Source organism: Theropithecus gelada, chromosome 19 (genome assembly GCF_003255815.1).
Source record: "Theropithecus gelada isolate Dixy chromosome 19, Tgel_1.0, whole genome shotgun sequence".
Lineage (NCBI taxonomy): Eukaryota > Metazoa > Chordata > Mammalia > Primates > Cercopithecidae > Theropithecus > Theropithecus gelada.
In genome coordinates, this window is record NC_037687.1 from 29,256,784 (window position 1) to 29,262,428 (window position 5,645).

Consider the following 5,645-nt stretch of genomic DNA (forward strand, 5'->3'; position numbering starts at 1 on the left):
CTCCAGGGATGCATGGCACATTGGCCTAAAGCAACAAAGGGCATCCTGTTCTGGGGGTCTGGAACACATCCTGTCCTTTTCTCACCGCTCCCTTCCTCTCAGGATGTTGCTTTTCCAGCACATTCTATATTCATTCTTGGGAACTACAAGTGAGAAGTCAGATGCAACTGGGCCAATTCAACCCCACTTGAATGCTGTCCTGCAGTCTCTCCGCCAATCCAGATACCCTTTTATTTTTATATTTTTTGAGACAGCGTCTCGCTCTGTCTCCCAGGCTGGAGTGCAGTGATGCAATCTTGGCTTACTGCACCTCTACCTCCTGGATTCAAGCAATTCTTGTGTCTCAGCCTCTCGAGTAGCTGGGACTACAGGCATGTGCCACCATCCCCGGCTAATATATATATATATACATATTTCGTATTTTTAGTAGAGACGCGGTTTCACCATGTCGGCCAGGCTGGTCTCTAACTCCCGACCTCAGGTGATCTGCCCGCCTGGGCCTCCCAAAGTGTGGGGATTACAGGCATGAGCCACCACGCCTGGCCCAGATATCCCCTTTAATAAAGCTAGTCCACTGACCTCCCTGGATCTGGAGGTAGAGGCTGGTCTCAGGAGACTGAAGTAATACCTTGACTGGCAGAATCTCAGGGCAACCTCATTGAGGTACAGCCAGTTGCATTTCACTAGGCTCAAGAGGATAGCTGCCTCCAGCAGGATAACCAGGCCTGCCTGGAGCAGTGCCGTAGTCCAGGATCCCAGTGACCGAGGTGAGAAGTTGGTACTCAGATCAAAGAAAAGTTCTTCAGGTGACCCCACTGTCTGCAGCCAGTGGGCCTGCTTGTGGGTCTTAGGTATTTGCGTTTCAAAAATAACCTGAGGTCCTGATGTGGGGTCCTTATCTCCCATGCAAGGTGACTCATGCCTGTAATCCCAGCACTTCGGGAGGAGCAGATGGGAAGATTGCTTGAGGCTAGAAGCTGGAGACCAGCCTGGGCAACAAAGCCAGACTACATCTCTATTAAAAACAAACACAGAAAATTAGCACAGTGGAGAGGCAAGGCCTTTACTCCCAGCTACTTGCGAGGTTGAGATGGGAGGTGCCCGGGACCCCAGGAAGTCAAGGTTTCAGTGAGCTATGATTGTGCCACTGCATTCCAGCCTGGGTGGCAGAGACCCTGTCTTAACATTTTAAAAAGCATTAAAAAACTAAGTTGGGCCGGCCATGGTGGCTACTCTGGAGGCTGGGCCAGGAGAATCACTTGAACCGAGGAGGCAAAGGTTACAGTGAGCTGAGTGCGTGCCACTGTACTCCAGCCTGGGCGACAGAGGGAAACTCTGTCTCAACAACAACAACAAAAACTTAGTTGTTTATGACTATTTTTAAAAGTTATTGTTTCTTTCTTTTTTTTTTTTAAAGAAACAGTTGGTAACTTCTCTTTACACAGGCCTTACTCCTCCATGCCCAACATGATGTCCCAAGGAAAGTCTCTGGAATTGAGCACAGGGTTGACCTTCACCTTCTAGAGTGAATGAGGAAGATAAATGAAAAGTGTATATCTTCGGTGGGACATTGGCATGAAACAGAACATTCTACCCTGGCAGGGTTTTGCATTTCACATTTTAGCTTGCATCCCCTTCACAGACAATTCCAAAGTGTGTTAATTCAATTCCTAAAGTTTCGCTTCCCTTCCTCCCTTCCCTTTCCTCCTTTTCTTTCTTGTCCATTTATTTTCGTGTTTTCTCTCTTTCTTTCTTGGTTTTCTCTTTTTTAACTTCTCTTTGTTTTCTCTTTCTCTCTCTTTACTCTCTCTCTTCTCTCTCTGCTTCCAGGGTAGGTGGGACTTGAAATTCATTTTAATAGAAGGAATTTTCGTGGATGTAATCAACAACCGATTTTGCTCTGCGCAGGCAAGATCCTTTTCAGATCTCTAAGCGGATCTTGCCTCCAAAACCCTGAAAACAGGCGCGGCCAGTCAGGCGAACAGAAGCGCAGGCCCCGCCCAGGCCTTGTCCCGGTCCGCCGTGGTCCCAGCCAGTCCGGCCTCTAGGATGCGCGCGCAATTTCCCGCAAACCCGGAAGCGGACCGTTGGGGGTGAATGCCTAGAGCACAGTTTCCGGTAGACCCGGAAGCCGATCGCATGGAGGAACTGTTTCGCAGCAGCGCGTGAGTTTCCTTTTGTCTATATTAAGTCTAGGCTACCCCGTTCTTCTGCGCTTCTATACCCGGAATCTTAGGGGCGTGCAGACCTTGAAATCGCAGCACTGCTTCCCCCATCCCGAGTAAATTCAGACGTCCTTTGAGAGTCTGGGAGTCGCTTTCTGCTGTTAAAATCGCTTGGAGGCTGGTCCTGTGCCCGATCTTTTTGTCATATGCCCGCGTAGACACCTCCTATCGTGGGCTTTTCCTGCTTCAAGTCCTTTAGTAACCCCTACACACGCCCCGCACCATGTAAAATCCTCACTGTCCGTTCCCCCAGCCTCACCCTTCTTGCCCGCTGGAGCTCAGCGCCCCAACGGGGCACGAGAGGCCGCGTCCTCTGCCCGGACCTGGTTTCTGCAGACTCCACCCCTCTTCTGACCCACTCCTGCCTTTTTCCTCCTTAATCTGGACCCTCTGTTCCCCAGGCCTCCCTTTCCCAGCCACTGGTTCTCCTGACCCCGAATGTGGGGAGTGACTTCAGTCTCCTGACATCCAGTGTTCTCTCGAGCCAGCTTCCAGCCCACCGAAAATGAGCTTTTCCGGAGATGGGCATCTTATTCCAATCCCCTCCCTGTGAATGTGTGGAGAAGAAGAGATGGGAACGAGTCAGAGGAAATAGAGAAATTTTGAAAGAGAAATGAAGAATGAGAGAACCATTGACAGACGGCAAAGTAGAAGGTGAGTGAGGGGTTCGCGGCGACACAGTGAAAGAAGGTGCCGAGAAAAAAGCAGGGGGAGAAAAGTAACTAAAAAGATAGACAAAACCTGGGTCCGTAGAAAGATGAAGTTCAACAAGATAGGGAAGGCTTCTCAGACAGAGAGTAGGGGAGAGGAGGAGGGATTTGGAGCCAGGTCAGATAGAGCAGCGTGGCGCTGGGACAGCCAGAGCGGGTAGCTGGTCACAAGGAGAACAGAGGGAGAACCACAGCAGGGGGAGGCCTGGGATCTGAGGGTGCCAGAGAGTGGGGACAGGGTTGTGTAACATCGAAGATTGAATTTAACAGGGAGAGCCCAAGGGGAGCCAAAATGTGGGAGGAAAGAGGCAGAAATATATGGAGATTAGGGACAGTGAAAGATTGGGCAGAAAGAGGAATCGAGGTGAAACAAGTTGTAAAAATGGATCAGAACAGGCGGGAGAGAAAGAATAGAAAGAAGAATGGGACAAAGAGAAGAGGAGGGACTCAAGATGAACACAATCCTAGGGAAAAATAAAGAGGTAAAAAACAGCTAGGGAAAAAAGATGAGAATGAGAGATATGTACAGAATGAGGGAGGGAAACAGTAGTGAGGAAAGGGGGACACTTGGGCCGGGCGCGGTGGCTCAAGCCTGTAATCCCAGCACTTTGGGAGGCCGAGACGGGCGGATCACGAGGTCAGGAGATCGAGACCATCCTGGCTAACACGGTGAAACCCCGTCTCTGCTAAAAAAAATATGAAAAAACTAGCCGGGCGAGGTGGCGGGCGTCTGTAGTCCCAGCTACTCGGGAGGCTGAGGCAGGAGAATGGCATGAAACCAGGAGGCAGAGCTTGCAGTGAGCTGAGATCCGGCCACTGCACTCCAGCCTGGGTGACAGAGCGAGACTCCGTCTCAAAAAAAAAAAAAAAAAAAAGAAAGGGGGACACTGATTACAGATGAGTGGTGAGTTGATTGGAAATTATGATTGAATTGTGACGTATTAATTTCTCTATAATATAAAATCTGTTTAAAATACATGAGGCTAGGGGCTGTGTACATGTAATACCAGTACTTTGGGAGGCTGAGGTGGGCAGATCACTTGAGGTCAGGAGTTGAGTGAGACCAGTCTGGCCAACATGGTGAAACACTGTCTCTAGTAAAAATACAAAAATTAGCTGGGCCTGGTGGCCTGGGCCTGTAATCCCAGCTACTCAGGAGGCTGAGGCAGGAGAATTGCTTAATCCTGGGAGGTAGAGGTTGCAGTGAGCTGAGATTGCGTCACTGCACTCCAGGTTAGGTGGCAGAGCAAGACTCCATCTCAAAAAAAAAAAAAAAAAAAAAACCACAGATGAAGATGAGAATTGGAACACTATTTCTAAGGCATGTGCGTTTTATAATTCCTGGCATCAGAGGTTAGCTTCGGCTTGTAATCTGTATTCTGCTAGGGGGCGGTGACTTGGCTCATTCAGGTGTGGTTCACTCTCTTCTCTTTTCTTTGGATGGACTAGGGCGTGAGCAAGTGTATAAGATAGGAAAAACTAAAGTGGTTTTTGTGCTCACAGTGAATACAATACAGAGCACGGCACCCAGAATGCCTCATCTCTGCTCACCAAAATCATATGGGAATTACTTGTCACCAACAAGCAATTCTTCATCAGACAGCACCTGGGTGTTCTGTAATTTTACTCAGTTTAACTGGTTAGTGTAGGAACAGTCACACACACATTTGGATCACTAGAAGTGAGGTATTCTCTTGGGTGTGAGAGTAGTAAAAACTGTGGTTTTTTTTCCTGTCTCAAACAGTAAGGGCAAGAATTTTCCAATTTTCCAATAGGCCCACCCACCTGTCTCTAGGGCTGTGTTCTTACTCACAGGGAGTTGTCTGTCCCTGCTCCTGGCTGCTGCTGACGCTGAGACTGTGTGCCAGAGGCCAGCCCCATTCACACTCTCCTGATGCCATGGCACCCCTCCTCCACAGTGTCATCAATTTTTATTTCAAGGGAATTATTTTGGTCATTGTACCCAGATGGAGCTGTTGCCCATTAAAACACACACACACCCCTTTATTTTTCCCACTATTTCATCCTCAAAAGAAAAAACAAAGTATTAGCTACATTTTTACTTGCAGTAAGTCTGCCTTCTCTGTGCTTCATGTAAGAGCACAATATACCAAAATCTTGTTTAAGCTGTCTCTCTCTCTTTCCCCCACTTCTTGCCTGACCGCATCCAATCAGGTTTTGACATCAACCACTCCTCTGCTCCTTTTTTTTATCTGAGTCATCAGTGACTTCTCTGTTTCTAAATCTAGTTATTTTTTCATTTAATTTTTAGAGACAAAGTCTTGCTCTGTCACCCAAGCTGGCATGCAGTGGCACAGTCATAGTTCACCATAACCTCAAACCCCTGGGCTCCAGCAATCCTCCCATCTCAGCCTCTGGAGTAGAAGGACTATGGGCCTGTCCCTCTACCTGGCTGATTAAAAAAATTTTTTTTTTTTTTTTTTTTGAGACGGAGTCTCGCTCTGTCACCCAGGCTGGAGTGTGGTGGCCGGATCTCAGCTTACTGCAAGCTCCGCCTCCCGGGTTCACGCCATTCTCCTGCCTCAGCCTCCCGAGTAGCTGGGACTACAGGCGCCCGCCACCTCGCCCGGCTAGTTTTTTTTTTTTGTATTTTTTAGTAGAGACGGGGTTTCACTGTGTTAGCCAGGATGGTCTCGATCTCCTGACCTCGTGATCCACCCGTCTCAGCCTCCCAGCACTTTGGGAGGCT